Genomic DNA, 20147 nt, shown 5'->3' with positions numbered 1-20147 from the left:
CACCCAGGTATCCCAATATCAATCCGATCGAACACTTATGGGACATAATGGAGCGGCGAACGAAGTGCAGCACCGACAACACTTTCGCAATTTTGGACGGCCATAGAGATAACACGTTCAATAATTCGCAGGGGACTTCGAAAGACTCGTTGGGTTCATGCCGCGTCGAGTTGCTGCGTTACGCGGAGCAAAAGGAGGTTCGAAGCGATATTAGGAGTTATCCCATGACATTTCGCACCGCTGTGTAAATGTTATGGTGAAATTCAGATTTAGTTAAATTCACGCTAAACCTTGAACTTCATAATATTTAATTTCTGTGGGATTAGTTTATGCCTAAGAGGCTGGATTAGTTCATTGCACTGGGCACCAGATTGGTTATTACAAGCATTCTACACTGTGCGTACAATGCTGAAAACGGAAATTTGAATATCAGGCAATGAAACTTCATTGCTGGTAAGCATATGTACTTCAGATAATCGTCGTCAACTTGACGAAAACTTTGCATTCTAGTGATTGACAAGAATACGTACCCTCTGTTACTACAACAAGCGTCTCCCAGAGCGCTTTGAGTGGTCTCCTAGAAACATTGTGGGATGAGGCTGTAATGATAAAGAGGGGTACCTCCGGGAAGGGGTCGACGGCGAGGTGGCCATAAGCAGATTCAGAAGAAGGTAGCAGCGACCGGTGTGACGACCGGCCAGTCCCCTCTGCAGTGGCAGGAATCGCCAAACTACCATCCAGGAGCGGCAGCGGCTAGTGAGGCACCTGTACTCTTCCAGGGCTCTGAAGAACCATAGCTTGTGTCAACTGTTGTTCTCTAAGGACGCTGGCGAACAGAACTCCCCTGCAAAGTGTTTCTTCTTCCTTTGTATCTACTGTCCATAGTTTACCATTAGTGGTTCTTGCCATTTACATTCCTCAGCCAGTAGTTGGTGGCGTTACACAATAATGATTTTTACTAAGTCACCTTGCAGCTAGGCTGGATCTGTCTAACAATTCACGCAGACGGACCTTGTGATCGGAATTTCGATGTTCGGCTGCCGCCTGCTTCCGGTCATAGCAAAGTTACTTCAACAAACGATCAGATTCCCATCGACTCGTGTCTTTGAAGTAGCTGTTCAGTCCTTCTGCTGTCGTTCCACAGGGTGGACGTTTCCTGTTTTCAAGTGTATCACCGATGGTTTAACAGCTTAGAGAGGCCTGCCCAGCCATCTACCAACTTACAGGTATCAGTACGTTTCCAGGAAGAACTCCACTTGGCATAGGAGTATGATCTCCTTTCCCACGAACTACCGTTGGGGAATTGAACGGTATACATTGCCTGCACTAGTGAATGGTATCAATCAAAACACAAATATAATCACTCACGCATTAAAGGACTTCAAAGCAACGTTTACCACCGCACACATCTCTGTTGCAGGAGCACAGGACTGCTACACCGCTCCACATTTGGGTTGTGTACATTTTGCAAAAAATTTATATTACACACAAAACGATTTTTACCCTTTATAGCTCCCTGTAGTACCATCGATGTTATTCTCTGATGCCCTAACGTATGTTCCACCATCTTGTCGCTTCTTCTTTTTAGTGTCTTCCATAAGTTCTTCACCAGTTCTGCGTAGAACTTCATCATTTCTCGTCGGTTCAAACACCACATCTGAAATGCTTCGATTCTCTTCTTTTCTGGTTCTCGTACAGTTCATAATTCACTATCAAATAAACGTACATTCTCAGAAATTTCTTCCCGAAAGTATGGCCGATATGTAATACTAGTCGACTTCTTTTGACCAAAAACGGCCTCTTTACCTGAGATGATCTCCTTTTTATATCCTGATTGCTTCGTCTGTCATGTGTTGTTTTCCTTCCGAGATAACAGGATTCCTTAATTTTGTCTATATCATGGTAAAATGTAAATGTCGTGTGACTAGGGCCTCACGTCGGGTAGACCGTTCACCGGGTGCCAGTCTTTCGATTTGACGCCACTTAGGCGACTTACGTGTCGATGGGGATGAAATGATGATGATTATGCCAACACAACACCCAGTCCCTGAGCAGAGAAAATCTCCGATCCAGCCGGGAATCGAACCCGGGCCGTTAGGATTGACATTCTGTCACGCTGACCACTCACCTATGGGGGGGGGGGGGGGGAGACTATATCATGGTCACCAGTTTTGATGTTAAGTTTCTCGCTATTCTCCTATTCAAATTAATTTCTTCGGTTTACTCTCAATCCATATACTGTACTCATTAGACTGTTCATTCCATTCTTCCATTCAAAAGGATCCGTTTTTCTTCTTCACTTTTACTGAGGATAACAATGTCCTTAACGAAACTTGTCACTGATATTTTTACACCTCGAACAGCAAACGCCATGGTGAAGTTATCTTTTATTTCCGTCATTGCTTCTTAGGAGAATAAATTGAGCCGTTGATCATAGCTGATTCTTCGGCCTTTAGGGGCAGTTTCCCACTCCAAGAGCAAAAGAGAGCTATGAATCGCTGTTCGCTCCTCCGCCCTCTTTGACAAAGGCATTGGCTGAATGAGGGGTAACCACTTATGCCGGAAGTCTTCGGCTGATGATTTTTATTCGAAATTTAAGCGGTTGCGGGGTTCCAACCTTTTTCATCACTAATCATTGATGCAACCCCTAGACCACGGATGCTTACACTTACATTGGCATAACTATCAGAAATTAATGTTAGCTGACGGTACATCATTGCGGGAAGTCTCACTCAAAGTTTGAATAATGAGACACGCGCCAGCAACGTCTTATTCCCTGTATTAATTTATCTCTTTTTGTCCATAGTTGACTGAATTTTCATATTAGTTGGCTTGTAAAAGGAAGATGGAGTTCGGTCCCACATTATTACCAGCAGAAAATTGCTCCTGCACCAGCGGATATGTGCCTGTTTATTTAAAAGACTGACTGAAAAGCCTTGCTCAGCACCTTTAAAAATTTTTCAATATGTAACTCCCCTCAAAGTCCCATAAACTCCCCTAACTGTAACTCCATCGCTGTAAGCCGCTCATACCCATCCACTCCCAGTTGCCCTTTCCCACTCACTCATTTGGCCCAACTCATTATCGTTATCTCTTTGGGTCTCTCCGTCGTAGTCTCCTTGGTCACGGCCACATTCCAATTCGTTCTGTCCTACTGCTACACAGTCCCCTCTCACTAACAGTGTGACCCTCTTGTTCTCTCTTGCTGCTAATATCTCATTCCTTCCTTCCTACCGCTACTGTCTCCTCTCGCTGTCACTACCTCTCTCTTCCTTGTTGCCATTCTCATATACTCTGTCTCTCCCCCATTTCCACCTACTTTTTCTCTTTATTTCTTGCCCCTGGTACTGTCTGATTCACTCTCTTCCTACCACTATTCTGTCGCTGTCAACTTTGTCCCATTGCCACTGTGCCCGTCTCTTTCTCTCACACTGACATCGTCTTCTTCGCTCTTTCTGTAATACAAGCACTCTCTACTTTCTTGCAGTAGTTTTAACTTTTCCCTCTCTTTTCCAATGCCATTGTCTTATTACAGCACAAGAAAACGGGAATATGTGGGAATACGAAAATTTTTTGGAAAATTTTTAAACATGCTGAGGAAGGTAGAATGAGGCACGTGATACCCCACTTTTCAGTCAGCGTCTTTTTAAAAGACAGGAACATATTCGCATTTTGCAGCGCTCCAATAGGTGCACTTTTCCGCGAGTTCCCTTCTTTTCCCTGCTTCAGCAGAGCGTGTGACTCAAATGAACACAAAGTGGAATTATATTAATACCGTCAGCTGGCGACGGGCTTTGATATATATCAACGGGGACAGGTGAAAATGTGTGCCTCGACCAGGACTCGAACGCGGGACCTCCCGCTTATATGGCAGACGCTCTATCCATCTGAGCCACCGTGACTGCAGGGACTACCTCGCGCACGCCTCCCGTGCGACCCACATTCTCACCTTCTATGTCCACACACTACATTCGTAATGTCCCACCCCAACACAGTCATTACTCGTGAAAGACATTCTTACCAAGTCCCGTAAGAGTTCGGGGAATATGTGTGCATCCGCACAGAAGAAGAAGGTCATGGCCGGTATTGCCAGAAGTATATACACTCATGGAAATGGAAAAAAGAACACATTGACACCGGTGTGTCAGACCCACCATACTTGCTCCGGACACTGCGAGAGGGCTGTACAAGCAATGATCACACGAACGGCACAGCGGACACACCAGGAACCGCTGTGTTGGCCGTCGAATGGCGCTAGTTGCGCAGCATTTGTGCACCGCCGCCGTCAGTGTCAGCCAGTTTGCCGTGGCATACGGAGCTCCATCGCAGTCTTTAACACTGGTAGCATGCCGCGACAGCGTGGACGTGAACCGTATGTGCAGTTGACGGACTTTGAGCGAGGGCGTATAGTGGGCATGCGGGAGGCCGGGTGGACGTACCGCCGAATTGCTCAACACGTGGGGCGTGAGGTCTCCACAGTACATCGATGTTGTCGCCAGTGGTCGGCGGAAGGTGCACGTGCCCGTCGACCTGGGACCGGACCGCAGCGACGCACGGATGCACGCCAAGACCGTAGGATCCTACGCAGTGCCGTAGGGGACCGCACCGCCACTTCCCAGCAAATTAGGGACACTGCTGCTCCTGTGGTATCGGCGAGGACCATTCGCAACCGTCTCCATGAAGCTGGGCTACGGTCCCGCACACCGTTAGGCCGTCTTCCGCTCACGCCCCAACATCGTGCAGCCCGCCTCCAGTGGTGTCGCGACTGGCGTGAATGGAGGGACGAATGGAGACGTGTCGTCTTCAGCGATGAGAGTCGCTTCTGCCTTGGTGCCAATGATGGTCGTATGCGTGTTTGGCGCAGTGCAGGTGAGCGCCACAATCAGGACTGCATACGACCGAGGCGCACAGGGCCAACACCCGGCATCACGGTGCGGGGAGCGATCTCTTACACGTGCCGTACACCACTGGTGATCGTCGAGGGGACACTGAATAGTGCACGGTACATCCAAACCGTCATCGAACCCGTCGTTCTACCATTCCCAGACTGGCAAGGGAACTTGCTGTTCCAACAGGACAATGCACGTCCGCATGTATCCCGTGCCACCCAACGTGCTCTAGAAGGTGAAAGTCAACTACCCTGGCCAGCACGATCTCCGGATCAGTCCCCCATTGAGCATGTTTGGGACTGGATGAAGCGTCGTCTCACGCAGTCTGCACGTCCAGCACGAACGCTGGTCCAACTGAGGCGCCAGGTGGAAATGGCATGGCAAGCCGTTCCACAGGACTACATCCAGCATCTCTACGATCGTCTCCATGGGAGAATAGCAGCCTGCATTGCTGCGAAAGGTGGATATACACTGTACTAGTGCCGACATTGTGCATGCTCTGTTGCCTGTGTCTATATGCCTGTGGTTCTGTCAGTGTGATCATGTGATGTATCTGACCCCAGGAATGTGTCAATAAAGTTTCCCCTTCCTGGGACAATGAATTCACGGTGTTCCTATTTCAATTTCCAGGAGTGTACTTATATGGATATGGTGTCTGTTCTTTCACTGACACTACATCCATATAAGTACAGATGAAAAGAAGTGTATTGCTCAGTAACATTTAGATGGTTTGCTTATGTGAAATGTAAATAACAGAAAACTAATTTTACACCTCAGACTGCATTTTACACGAAAAAAAAAAAAATTCATGTGGTTCAGTGCTACAACATGGGGCTCCCAGATGATGACGGAGACACTTTACAGCATATTTCTCCATGCTACGTCAACTTTATAAACTACGTTCGCCCCGCACCGGGTTTTACGTGTACGAGTAGTATAACTTTGAATTTCTGTATCTCAGAAACGATTAAAGACGCGAAGAAAATTTTCGAGAATGTTTGACATCGTGATCTTAGGTGCTCATCGTAAAAATTACAGCCATTTGCTGTGGATAGCCGTCTTGGAATCTTCGGTTGCATTTTGGTCTGTCGTGGAAAATATAGTAAAAAACACCTTTGTGATTTTCAGAGGAACCGCCCATGAGCTAATAGTGTCTCCATACGCCCCACCAAGTGCGCCGGGGTAGGTCCCATCAAATGGAAACAGGTACACCAGATTTGCTCCATTTGCCTAAGCAGGAGGAAATGTGTATATTCCTACTTTGAACCAGTATCTTCAGTTAGTGACAGTAAGACGATATTGCTACCGCTTCGGCAGTTCTGTGAAACCAAATGCAGAAGCTCCATCCGGGAATAGGCAGCACGACAATTTTCTAAACTTCCTCAATTATGGGCGCGTTTCACCTAGGTATGCAGAATTTTTAAAAAAAGTCTTCTATTCCCCTTCCCATGGAAGATGTGTTTAGTTGACAGAAAATGCAACAAGAAAACGTTTCTTCATACACACAGCGAGAAAACAATTGTTATTAGTAGGAAGTGTACTGAGTGAAGCCCACCAGTGGAACAATAGAAAGTAGGTGGAGTGCTGTAGTGGTGGTAAAATCTCATTATCTGATCTCCATTAACATCATTAAAGAGAGTGACTTATTTGCTTTTAATCAATTCGTATTATCTCAACGCTTATCGCAGTCGTCTGTTTTATATGACCTATTTCAAAAGTGCAGGAAAATCACTGACGCGCCAACATTCTAAGGCCAGATACATAAAAGGCTTCGTATTCTGTTGCGCACTGATGTGATTAGAAATAGAAGAAATGCATTTTATTTCCATCTATGATCACGGAATGGTTTGGCCCTTAGACAACCGGTTTCGATCAGCGACCATCATATTCAGATCTGCAGCAAAACATGAAAAAGCCATATACAAACACGACAGTATACAGCTTAATAAAACAGGCCATAATGAAAAGTATTACTGTCATACACGTGGGGAAGGCCCCTCCCGCCGGAGGTTCGAGTTCTCCCTCGGGCATGGGTGTGTGTGTGTTCGTAGCGTAAGTTAGTTTAACTACTGTTTAAGTCTAGGGACCGATGACCTCAGTAGTTTGGTGTCTTAGGGATTCACACACATTTGAACATTTGAACACATGTGGGAAATATGTGCTTCAAATATGGCGAAGCATACCTGGTTTAAAATATACCTTGATATAAAGAAGCCAAAGTGGCATAGTCAGAAAATATAAAATCAGCTCACTGTCGCAGCACATATTTAAAATGTGGCGTAAAACAGGCCACAGTGCCGGAAGAGTCGTCCTGCAAAGAGAGTTACCGTTCACACAGCCACAAAATATGTTTGTGTCGAAAGCTCGTTAGGTATCGCTGCTGTAAGCCTGCACATATATGTCAATTATGTAAGGGTACAAAGCGGATTAAAATGAAGAATACAACACGTAAAGTTTGTATTGGGCATACTCAGTGTGTGAGATATTGCAGTGGTAAACTGTAACAAAATAAAAACACGAATAAACTTAAATTTAATATTGTTACAAAGGAAATGCTTGAGTGACAATATGTGATTCTGGGGCGTTCTTGTGGTGGTTTTAGATACAGTAATTATATACACGATAACAAGCTCAAGGAGCTAAGAAAATAATATAAAAATGATGAAATAACTAGAGAGAGGAGCGAAACGGATCAGGAAAAAGATTGAAGTAAGTAAACCGCGCCCCTGTTGACGTAACCACCAGAATGCAGCATAAGCGAGAAATGTTCGGAGGAACTTAACGCCTCTCGTATCCTTCAGCACGCCGTTCTAAGAAAAGATTAATAAAACATTATATCAGTCGAATAATTAGTTTATCTCGTTAATAAAATATATTAGATAAAGAAAGGAGGAACAATCAAACACTCTATGGTCGGTAACGACAAGGCCAGATATACATCTGAGAGGCGTTGTGCCATCAATGTTGAACACTGTTAAATAAACCAAAGTAGGTATTGGGTACTCTTCCTGGAGGAGGCTTTTTGGATTTATAAATTTTAAGCTCTTTTAACAATTTTGTAAAATTAAGAAATTGCATACCAAAGGCAAATAGCAGAGGATGTGATGGGGCAAGGAATGTTGCGGACATGGAGCTCGGTAGAGGAGGAGATCCATGCAACATTTGCGTAGCAAAGGAGCAACAGTTGTTGAATGAACGATCTTCTATGGTATACACGACCGGTTTAGGAACAATACTGTTCCATCATCTGGTGTAAACTGTAATAATTAAAAAATTGTGTTACAAGAAAATGGGAGAGGAGTCTCAAATTTGAAATGACAGATAAGAAACCATGCAGCTAAAATACCTAAAATGAATTAAAATAGATTAAAAGAGAAAGTAAGCACTAACCCAGGTGGTAACTCGAAAGAGAAATCCCCCATTGCTTTATGCAGTACATCGGGACCTAAGGTGTGGAGGAGATCCAACATCTGCAGTAAGGATGAGTTGGAACATCTTTGGTATATTTCCAAACTGAACTTCAAAAGGAAATTCTTTGCACTCACCTTGAATGTAAACTCATGATTAAGAATTGGTAGACAGAAATAACTTGAAATTTTCTTAGAGAATCATGAAATACAAATTTTTAGCAGCGCAAGAAACAAGAATTTTGGAAGCAAATGTTACATAAACCGAAAACCATAGAATTTTTAAAGGTAAACCAGCAATAAATATTATGAAAGGCGTGCCAATACTTGGTACCGCTTTGTGTATTGACAAAAATTTAGTAGATAACGTTAAAGAATTCAAATCCAGTTCAGAAACACTCCCTCTTCTCACGGCGAAATACTTAAACTAACAGTTTACCTTTGTTAACTGCCATGCTCCAATTAATGATGACAATAAGAAAAACCAGATCAAGTAGAACATTCTAGGAAATTTCGGAAGACGAAACATCAAACTTCCGAAATCAAATGTTTTGGTGGATTTTAACGTTCAAATAGGGAAGGAAAAAACCTTTTCGAAAAATATTGGGATAGCCAGCCCATAAAAGAACGAAAAAGATAGTACAAGGCTAAATAATCTTTGTAAAACAGTTCAGTTCAAGTTAATGTCAACTTCGTTCAAAAAATTTCCGAGAAAAGCGAAAACATGGATATATTTCTAAATAAATTACTAGGGACTTCCAGTTAGATCACATGGCTATTTCTCGAAGCCATATTAAAGAAACCATGAATGTAAATATAACAAGAAACAGGGAATTTGATCATTACCTGATTGAAATTGAACTGAAACTTCTCCCAAATAAAAAGAAAAAGGAACAGCAAAAACTAATCCAATATAACACAGAAAAGCTCAACATCACAAAACAGGCAATGAAACATTTTCAAGAAGAAATTAAAATAGTCAAATCAAGGAAATGGGATGAATTATTCAAGTAAATCAACAGGACAGAGAAGAATGTACTTGGATCAACAAAAATGATGAAGAAAGTCTGGTGGAATGAATCCTATGAAAAAGCAGCTGCAGAAAGAACAGAACAGTGTAAAAAATGGAATTTTTCTGGGAAGAATGGGCACCTTGATGAATTTAAAATTCAGACCAAAAAAAAAACAGCAAGAATAATAAGGAGTGCTAAACGATCTTTTCAGAACTAACAATTACTTGACATATTAAAGAGTTTTGTTAAACATGACTCCCGGAATTTCTATCAGATGTTTAAAAATCATCTCCTGTAGAGATGAAAATGATAAAATAGGGCTCACCATTACCCAGGACTGTGAAATGCCGAGAAAGTCTTTGAACAACTCTTGAAGTGTGAAGAAGGGAACTGTAAGCCAGAATTTCCAGATCTTCATGAAAACAAAAGCAAATCCACCGGGGAGTCATTCTCGACCAGATAAGCAAGGAAGCTGTTCCTTCGTGTACCAATTATTTGGTATGACAATAAATACGACACGTTTCAACATCACGTTGATATGTAGTGGACGGTCCGACTTGTGAGATGAGTGTTGCTTCACTTTAAATAATCCACACAATAATGGCGCCCTCTTGTATGAATTCATTTAGTGAGTTGGCTCTGAAAAGCAGACGGCTTAATACAGAATGATGCAGGGTTTCATAAATAGGAGCAGCCTTCGAAAACACGTTTGTCTGCTCGACATGGGAATTATATATAGACCGTAAAAGCCCTCGTATTGATATGACAATAGTAATGGTACTGGAAGGGAGGGATCCAGATAAATATTATGAAAAAAGGCGGTAAATAATGGTCACATTACCTCCCTGTGTCTCGCATATGAGTAGCAATTATACACCATGCCCTGAATGTGTGGCAACTAGTACATCTGAAACACATCCAGTATGTGACCTACACTGTGATAAACTTTGAAGTAGTACTAGTTACATGCCATTAGATGGACTGTATGCCAATGGTCTAGAAAGTAGTACCTTTGACTAGTAATCGGAAGCCCACTGACGAGTTAAACACCAGTTAGTATGAAATTATAAATAAAAATCTTCATGAATGGTGGCCAAAGACATCCTATACCATGGAGTCATCCTCGTTCTTCCAACGGCCTTGTCAGACAGGGCGGAGGAGAGGACAGAGTTTCATGGTGATCTCTTGCCCTAAGAGTGGGGAACCGGCCCTAAAAGGCGGAACAATCAGTCATGATGTGTCATTAAGGACGCATAATGTGCATTCACAGAACATGTGACTTGTAGTTAGAAAAGTGTTATGAACACTATCCACTGGCAAAAGATTCCGGATTGACCCCCATTCGGGTCTCAACGATGAGAGCCCAAGGAGAAGTAACTATGAAAAAAAGGCTGAACAACCAATAAAAGGGTAACATTCTACTGGTCGGAGCACACAAAATAACAAGATTGAAAGTCGTAGGGAAAACAGAAAACCAGCAAAGCAGTATGCAAGGGCTCAATCTAGATGTAGTGGGCGTCAGGGAGGTTAAATGGAAAGAAGGTAATTATTTCTGGTCAGACAAATATAGGGTAATATAAACAGCAGCAGAAAATTGCAGAACGGGGGTGGAATTCGTTATGAGTGGGAAGGTGGGCCTGAGAACCTATTATTGTAAACAATTTAGTTCATCATAATCGGCGAAGACTAACACCGACAATAGCAGTTCAGATACAAGAGCCAACATCACATCAAGTGATTGGACAAGCTATGGGTTTAAAACATCGATTCGCCAGCCGTTAATTTTTTAATTCAGTCGGTTTCATCAAAACGAATGAAACAATCAAAAGAAATTAGTCTCTGCCGCCACGTCTGCTATATGAATGTTTTCCATTCACTCTTGGGTTTCATTTAATGTGAGGCAACCTGACACAAAGTTTCTGACGGTTATGTCAGTTATATGAATCTTTCTTTTCAATCTCCGGGTCGAAGCGTTTTCACTTACTTTCCAGACTTTCTGGTTATAGATGACCCATGACTAAGCAACAACTTCTTTAGAGACGAATACCAAACTTTTTTCTCAAGGAGAGGTAGATGAAAGGTGCAGGATGGGGAGACTAAAACTGAACCGGAAAATATGTAATGCATGGTAAAACAAGCAACCAAACTTGCATCATCAGTCCTTGCTGAGTATGATGTAATTTAGATTGCATATATTAAGGTGCAGTAAATATTTTTCCGCGCCAGTTTTATCTTTCAAACCTCTATATTTCTTCGGCAAAACAATTTCTAAATTCCTGTATTTATATACTTAAATACGAAATCTGGCGGTAGATATCAATTTTTGATTGCTTTTAAAATTTTAATATCTGGTGCTACATTACAAATTTATCTTTAAAAAAATGAACAACTACGCTTTCATTTTAAATTTAATGAAGCTCTGTGTCTCTCTCCCCAATGGTTTGCACTATATTCTTTTGGTAAATTCTAAAATGACGTGTGTAGAAAGGTTATTGCGCAGTTTTTTTTGATTCGTAACTTAATCACTTGCTTTTTAAGCATACACTGTCACTTGTTCGAAGAATTCTTTCGTGAAAAATATTTGATTCATTTGTAAATTTTTCTTAAATGATTAACCAACCTGGCCTTCGCGTAGAAGAGTGTGTGTGTGTGTGTGTGTGTGTGTGTGTGTGTGTGTGTGTGTGTGTGTATGGGGGGCGGGGCTAAAAGGCATACTCAGAGTGGCAAGCAGAAACCAAAGAAAGACTGCAGATGGGTTTCACTGAGAAAGCCAGTTTTATTTTTCGACCCTCTATATTTTTTGAAAAAGCATTTTCTAAATTTCTGTACTTATTTACTGAAATACGAAATCTGGCGGTAAATATCAACTTTTTATTGCTTTTAAAATTTTAATATCTGGTGCAAAACCAAAACGGAATGATTCGACTAATTTCATTCGGTTGCTCCGACAGACTGCCTTCGCTCGAAAGAACGAACGAATAAGTATCCTACAGATACGTAATAGTACTACCGATTGGTTTTCGTTCAGTTGTTGCCATAGACTACCATCACTTGAAGGATTGAATGAATAATTCCAATGATACTTAGAACTGCCATAAAACGGGACGATTGGTTTCCAGCAGCCAGCTGAACCGATTGTTATCATTAGGTTGTTACCATCACTAGTCACAAGAAGAAGATGAAGGAAAACAATATATAAGGACAGTGAACTAGTAATTTAATATGTAAACCGAGATGGTTCATAAGCACTAAGGATTGAAAAGTGGCAACAGCGGAAGGATTAAGGAGAAAGATTTTCGGAAGAACATGGTGTTGGTAGTAACAATGATAGAGGAGAAATGCTAATTAAGTTCTGCAACAGATTTCACCTGCTAACAGCGAAGAGAACATTGAGGATTTGTTAGATGACGAACAGTTTGGCTTTAGAGGTGCCAGAGAGACAGCTCTGACGTTACGTTTGGTAATGGAAGACGCGGGAAGATTCCACCTGGTGTTGTGGACTGATAAGACGAGAAATGATGGCGTTCTCAGCGGAATCGGCGGGGAAAGTTTCATATTGGGGAAAGTGACAAGAAACAGGAGGATAGGGCTCACCAGTCGACATTAACATGGGCTATTCACCCTTCGAAGGAAAATTTGCTTCAGCTTCATACTCATTATTAATATAACATTGACATAACAGAAAAAAATGCCTTTTTCTGTTTATTCTCAGCAATCGTAACACGATATGAATAAGGCAAGGTATTTTGATAGTTAAAGAAAAGATAATGCAATTTAATGCGTTCAATAGCTTTCGAGATATTGTGTCATACGCTAGAAACGCATTTCCCGGAGGGGAAAATTTCATCCGTTTCAGAAAAATTAAAACAACTCCGACTCCAATGGAAATTAAATGTATATATTTGACATGTTTAGAGATACCATTTATCGCTCTATACCACACCAGAGTTTATCATTTTTACACGATTTTTGTATAAGTTAGAGACTTAACTATTTTTCTGCTGCCGTTGTTGCTCGCAGGCTACCATAACTGGAACTACCGTTGCAAACGTGATACATCGATTGTTGTAATGGCTGCCAAAAGTTTGGAAGTGCTCCAAGTGCAGAATCTAACCTACCCCAACTTAGAATTCGATCTTCTCCACTCACGGGACGAGGTAATAATAACTCGGAATCGGTGCGTTACCCCACAAGACATGCTCCAGCACATTGTAATGGTACTTGAATTACGTAACCATTATGGTACCTCACCTAAACCTCTCGATACCAGTAATATTCTACTGTATTTCTGTTAACTACTTAACATATTTCTGAGACAACATTCAGATTTGATTTCACTTTTGATACATCGATATGTTTATATTTCAATGATATTATTCTTATGTGTACTCTTTCTTTTGTCACTATGATCTTTGACGTACTTGTAACTCTGATTTTTGGACGCGTAAGCGATTGTTAGTTAGTTGTTAAGTTGTTAGAGAGTCGGACTTTGAGAAAGTAAAGTCGTGGACGTCATGCTGGAAAGATGCATAACGTAGCCCGCTTATAAAATGTGAAATTTAACAGTGACTGTGAGGAAGATGATTTCAAGTATGTTTTGTATTGTGAAGTGATGATTAGTGTGTCGCGTGATATTGCAATAAAAGCAATTAAAAGGAAGTGTAACTTAATTTCGGAGTGCTGATTATTTTTTTACATCACCATTGTCCAGCAAAAGTGTAATCTCCAAGAATGGTTTGTGAAGCGCATCTACATAACTTTTGAATATAGCAGGATAAAACATACGCCTCTTTGCATCCGAGCTTGGAATCATAACCACCTAGATTTTCAACGATTGAGCCATGGTAATACGACGAGACCAGCGTGGGAAACACGAAAAGATGAGTGCCTAGTTTTTTGATTATTACATGAAATGACTTTATTAACTGTGCTCTAATGACACCTACCACATAATATGACTGTTGTTGCCCGAAAATGCAGTATTTAGCAGCGTGAGCAACACCACAATCGTTATTAAATGCTGACCTTTGTTGTGGTAGGGTTGTTAGAACGACCCCGAACGAGCCCCCACGTTCTAACAACCCTACCACAACAAAGGTCAGCATTTAATAACGATTGTGGTGTTGCTCACGCTGCTAAATACTGCATTTTCGGGCAACAACAGTCATATTATGTGGTAAGTGTCATCAGAGCACAGTTAATAAAGTCATTTCATGTAATAATCAAAAAACTAGGCACTCATCTTTTTGTGTTTCCCACGCTGGTCTCGTCGTGTTATCATGGCTCAATCGTTGAAAATCTAGGTGGTTATGATTCCAAGCTCAGGTGCAAAGAGGCCTATGTTTTATCCCGCTATATTCAAAAGTTATGTAGATGCGCTTCACAAACCATTCTTGGAGATTACACTTTTGCTGGACAATGGTGATGTAAAAAAATAATCAGCACTCCGAAATTAAGTTACACTTCCTTTTAATTGCTTTTATTGCAATATCACGCGACACACTAATCATCACTTCACAATACAAAACATACTTGAAATCATCTTCCTCACAGTCACTGTTAAATTTCACATTTTATAAGCGGGCTACGTTATGCGTCTTTCCAGCATGACGTCCACGACTTTACTTTCCCAAGGTCCGACTCTCTAACAACTTAACAACTAACTAACAATCGCTTACGCGCTCAAAAATCAGAATTACAAGTACGTCAAAGATCATAGTGACAAAAGAAAGAGTACAAATAAGAATAATATCATTGAAATATAAACATATCGATGTATCAAAAGTGAAATCAAATCTGAATGTTGTCTCAGAAATATGTTAAGTAGTTAACAGAAATACAGTAGAATATTACTGGTATCGAGAGGTTCAGGTGAGGTACCATAATGGTTACGTAATTCAAGTACCATTACAACGTGGAGCCATACCGTGGTGAGAAGAGTTTCAGTTTCAGGTATCATGGTGGTCTGAACTCTTCCTTGTGTAGCCTGTATCTGTTTGAGGCAGAAAACCGTCCGCACAAAAATGGTTCAAATAGCTCTGAGCACTATGGGACTCAACATCTTAGGTCATAAGTCCCCTAGAACTTAGAACTACTAAATCTAACTAACCTAAGGACCTCACACACACCCATGCCCGAGGCAGGATTCGAACCTGCGACCGTAGCAGTCCCGCGGTTCCGGACTGCAGCGCCAGATCCGCTAGACCACCGCGGCCGACCCGTCCGCACACCTGAGCTTCGTTTACACCAGTTACCATTCGACTAGGTCACCCCTAATAAAAAGTGAAAAGAATAAGTATACAGTCAATTAATGTTCTCATTTAAGCTCAGTTAGTGTAAGGAAAATCTACTGGTCGTATACGTATATGTAACATATGTTTTGAGATCTTCTACAGGGATATCGACAATCTGTCATGAAGTGGACTGGATCATCCAAAGGGTCAGGCGTGTTTCACCATGGTTTTGCTCGGCTTGATGGGAGTGACTCATGACTGATTTAGCATAAAACGTCATGATAGGTCGACACAAGTAGGTTGAGTGGCAGGAGCCAGCTAGGTGTTCTTGTACAAGAAACTAGATGTGAACTACGCTGACACATAGCTCACACAAGTCACTACCAGTATTCACTATGGTAATGTCGCCCCTTACTTCAGTGCTTATTACCGATTGAATCCATTCTGCAGTTCTACGTTTCCTCCTACCTTGCTGTGCTACATCAACAAAAACGAAAAGAAGTGCGAGCAGCTAGTCTTGTGTTGAACTTTGCGGGTTACGAAAGAGAATTTATCATTTAGTGGTTGCAACGTTTTTGTAGGCTGTGTTCTAAGCCAGGAAATGCAGAGTAAGGAGTATCCATTAGCTTACACCTCATGGCGATTGAACATGGCTGGGAAAGTTACTTTCCCATTGAGAAGGAGATGTTAAGCTGGATATTTTGCGTAACATTCTTTTGGTGTTATTTGTATCGCAAGAAATTTGAGGAGTTGATATATCACGCTTGAAGAATGGCGTGACTCGAACAAGGAATGGAAGTCTTGCTGAATGCAGAGGACTGACCTAGATTGCAAGCTGTTCACACCACAGCTATAGTTCGACATGCATAACATTGCGTTATATCGGATAAAGAGACTTGGGGCACACATGGTACTTCCTCTTGTGCTGCAGGAGAAAGTATTAAGGAAAGTGCATGATTATGTATTATCCAGGCATATAGGCCGTACAACCACAGACTGGGAAATAGCTGAGTGTTACTGGTGGAGAACACAGAATCAAGATGTAGATCAGTACACGGAAAATTGTGTGTCATGAGTGCGACGTGCAAATGTAATTCATCAAAATGTTCCAATACAGCGATTGACAGAGGCGACTAAACCTTTTGAGAGGATTGGAATGAATATTTTATCTTTTAGCCAGGAACCACAGGAAACAGGTACATTATAAATAATTTCTTCCAATATGTGACAATGAACGTTGTTCAAAGCCACCAGGGGGCATGGTAGCATGTGTGATTGTAGGTAAGTGGCTGCTAAAAATCGCCGCTCTCTAGACGATAATCAAGGATCAGAGCACCAACTTTATGTCAGAGCTGATCAAACAGGTACGTCATTTGTTATATATTCACAAGTTGGAAACTAACCCATTACATTCATAGCCCAATGGAAGAACCGAACATGTATATCAGGCAATTGGTAAGTTGCTTACCTACTTGGTAGGATGCTGAGCTACTAAATCATAGCGATAATAATGAGATACGTTCTTACTATATGTGGCAGCAGCATAGAATCATAAAATCCATGATAGCATTGGTCTGTCACCATAAAAGATGGTGTATAGTAGACAACTGCTTTCAGCATTTAAGGTAGTCGAACCAAAGATAGGAAAGTGCAGGGAACCTGTACTAAACTTGGCAATGACTTTGAAGGATGTTTGCATATAGGGACAAAAAGCTAACACCAAGGCCCTTGAATGTCAGGAAAGGACAGGATGACGTTACTTTAAATTACCAGAATATCATTTAGGTCAGTGGGTAATGTTGCATTTGCAATACCCTGAAGGGTAAGACAAAGAAGTTCTTCAGTCGATACCAGGGTCAATACGAGGTTGTTGAAATGACAATGCCGCTAAATGTCTAACACGAAGTTCCCCACTCATTAACGTCACTGAGATGGGGGAGTATAGTAGGATGTATTCTCTTAAGTGTATTTGTGATATTACTATAACAAATGATGTCAGATGGTTTAACTAGAGTTCTGTATATGTTTGAGAGTACATTTATGCTTTTGGATCATGGATTCCGAGGAGGGGAGGGAGACTGACTGTAGCTTTCTTTCCCCAGGTAGCATCAAAAGTAAGGATAGCCATGAAGTGCATTATAGTTACTCTGCAGCGAGAAAAGATGCATCTAAATCTGCATACAACTTCCACAGGCCACCACATGGTGCGTGGCGGATGATGCCCTTTACCATTACTAGTTATTTCCTTTCCTCTTCCACTCGCGAGAGAGGGGAGAACGACTATCTACATGCCTCCATACAAGCGCTAATTTCTCCTACCTTGTCTTTGCCGTCATTTCGCGAAAAGTATGTTGGTGGCAGTAGGATCGTTGTGATATCAGCTTCAAATGCCCCCTCTCTGCATATGAGCACTGCAAGATCAATGACTGGAAGGATGAGCACTGTTCTCCACATATGAAGATGTCATCTTATCCACCGTTGGACACTGAAAGTAATATAAAGTATGTGGCAAGCGATAAATGCAGAGGCAGGAGAAAATATTTTTCTTCCTGATATACGATTTGATAACCCCGACAGGGCATTGTCTGGCTTCATAAGTTCCAGACCGAGGTGGCCAAGGACCAGAGGCTAATGAATTTGGAGACTCACATCCTATCCCCCAGCTACGGACCACTTCACTCAAGCGTCCATGAACAGCAAGTGAAAGGGAGCCATGTCTTGTTGGAAAGCAAACAAGCCTATTGTTGAGCCCAGGTCCTCCAGCTGTGGAAGAAACCAGTCGCTGAACATCTTCAAATAAGTGTACTGGGTCACAAAACCCCCAAACAAATAAGGACCAAAGAGGCGCCATCCACATGCAAAGCATTAAGTGCAGATTGTTCACAGTTTCTTGGTAATAATGTGGCTTCCCCTTTATCGATATGAAGATGTTCCTGTCCCGCAAATTCTGATAAACAGCAGATTTATCAGAGAAAATAATGCACTTCCAAGCAAAAATGGTGGAGAAGGCCTTCAAGCTGGATGCTTCCTGTCGGTGGTTTAAGTCATCATCCATCAGTTCATTGATGCCCACTAGCCTGAATACTTGCTGTCCCGTCCTTTTTTATGAGGGGTTGAACTGAGGTCCTCTTAATTCCAAGTTCTGGAGGACCATTTCTGGTCACCGATGCACTAACTTCAGCACATGTTTCCCTTCGAATTGATGGACGGCCAGAACGACTTTCCCAAGCGAAAAGTTTTCTTCACCACGCGATCAAACCCTGGGGAATTGGTGGCTCCTTACCGAACCGTTCACGAAACCTGCCTACCATAGGTGACATGTTTTCGTTGTTGTGCTTTCGTTCGTGGAACCACACCGTCTAACTAAGGGCTCCTCCAAAGATAAGTCACTGCTATTTACCATTGGTTTTCACCAAACACGGAAAGGCAAACAATGAACTGCTCCTTCCCCAGCAATCACGTGGCAGTTACGTGGCAACCACGTCGTAGTGCATGTGAGGAGCACTGTTGCCATATCTGTGATCAGGATGGGAGGTTCAAATCTTGAATATGTAACCATCTTACACTGTACAAATATTCAGTTTGGGTGTAAAGGGACTTTTTTGTCACGGTGTACAGACAGAGTACCAAAAGATATGTTTCTCTGGTGAACTTCAGCGTTAGCAGTTACACCAAACTGTGGATTTGGGACCAGGTGTTTTGCAACGAAATCAGAAACGGTGTTTTGACATGGGAAGCAGGCTGTTGAAAATTCTATGCGAGCTTCGTGATTAACAGAGGTGACTGTACTAGCGGAGAGTAATAATGCTCAAGTGGAAGGAACATTACACAATTAACAAACCAGGACCAGGACATGTTGAACAACCTTTGCAAGAGGTAAAAGCAGAACGATTTTGTGAAACCGGTCACCAGTGCAGGGTATCGGGCCTGAACGTTATGCAGACCATTTGCTGAACACCAGGACAGCTGCAGAAAGGTATCTGGAAGCACTGTCCTACGCTGTATGGGATCCTCAAGTACAATGGAAAGAGTCGTAGGAGGCCATCTACCATGCGGTGCAGTGGCTGTTGAGCTCTATAACCTCCCAAGTAATTTCTGGCTGGCCTAAGTAAGGCGCAGAAGGAACTGCAGACTGCATTAGAACTCATCGCTACCGCAGACGATAAAACCCTATTGCTATTTTATCACGTCGTGACTGTAAGGATCAACGCCGACCGCGTTCGACTGCATGAGCTGGTCCGATTTCCCATAGCGAGTACCGATGCCCTATATACAGTCTAACCCTATCCGGTGAGATGGAAGACTTTGGGGAAGTACCATGTAAATTAGAGCAAAGGAGATGATGCTTATTTCCTAAGAAGGGAAGAACTACGTGTTAATGTCAGCAACGAACTCTGTCGCTGTCAGAAAGAGTGAGTCATTATACACCCAGTCCAAGAGATCCAGACTGACGCACGACCATGTGAGGTGGAATTATTCGGAGCAGGAGCAGTGGGATGCCTGCAGGACAACTTGGCATCGCTACCTCATTTTCAAAGAGCATGGGTACACAGAGTATATTCTACGTATGAGCCCAAAGTGTTTGTCACGAGCTGCTGTGAACGA

Source organism: Schistocerca piceifrons, chromosome 3 (assembly GCF_021461385.2).
Source record: "Schistocerca piceifrons isolate TAMUIC-IGC-003096 chromosome 3, iqSchPice1.1, whole genome shotgun sequence".
In the NCBI taxonomy this organism is placed as follows: domain Eukaryota; kingdom Metazoa; phylum Arthropoda; class Insecta; order Orthoptera; family Acrididae; genus Schistocerca; species Schistocerca piceifrons.
Note: the sequence above shows the minus strand (reverse complement) of the source record.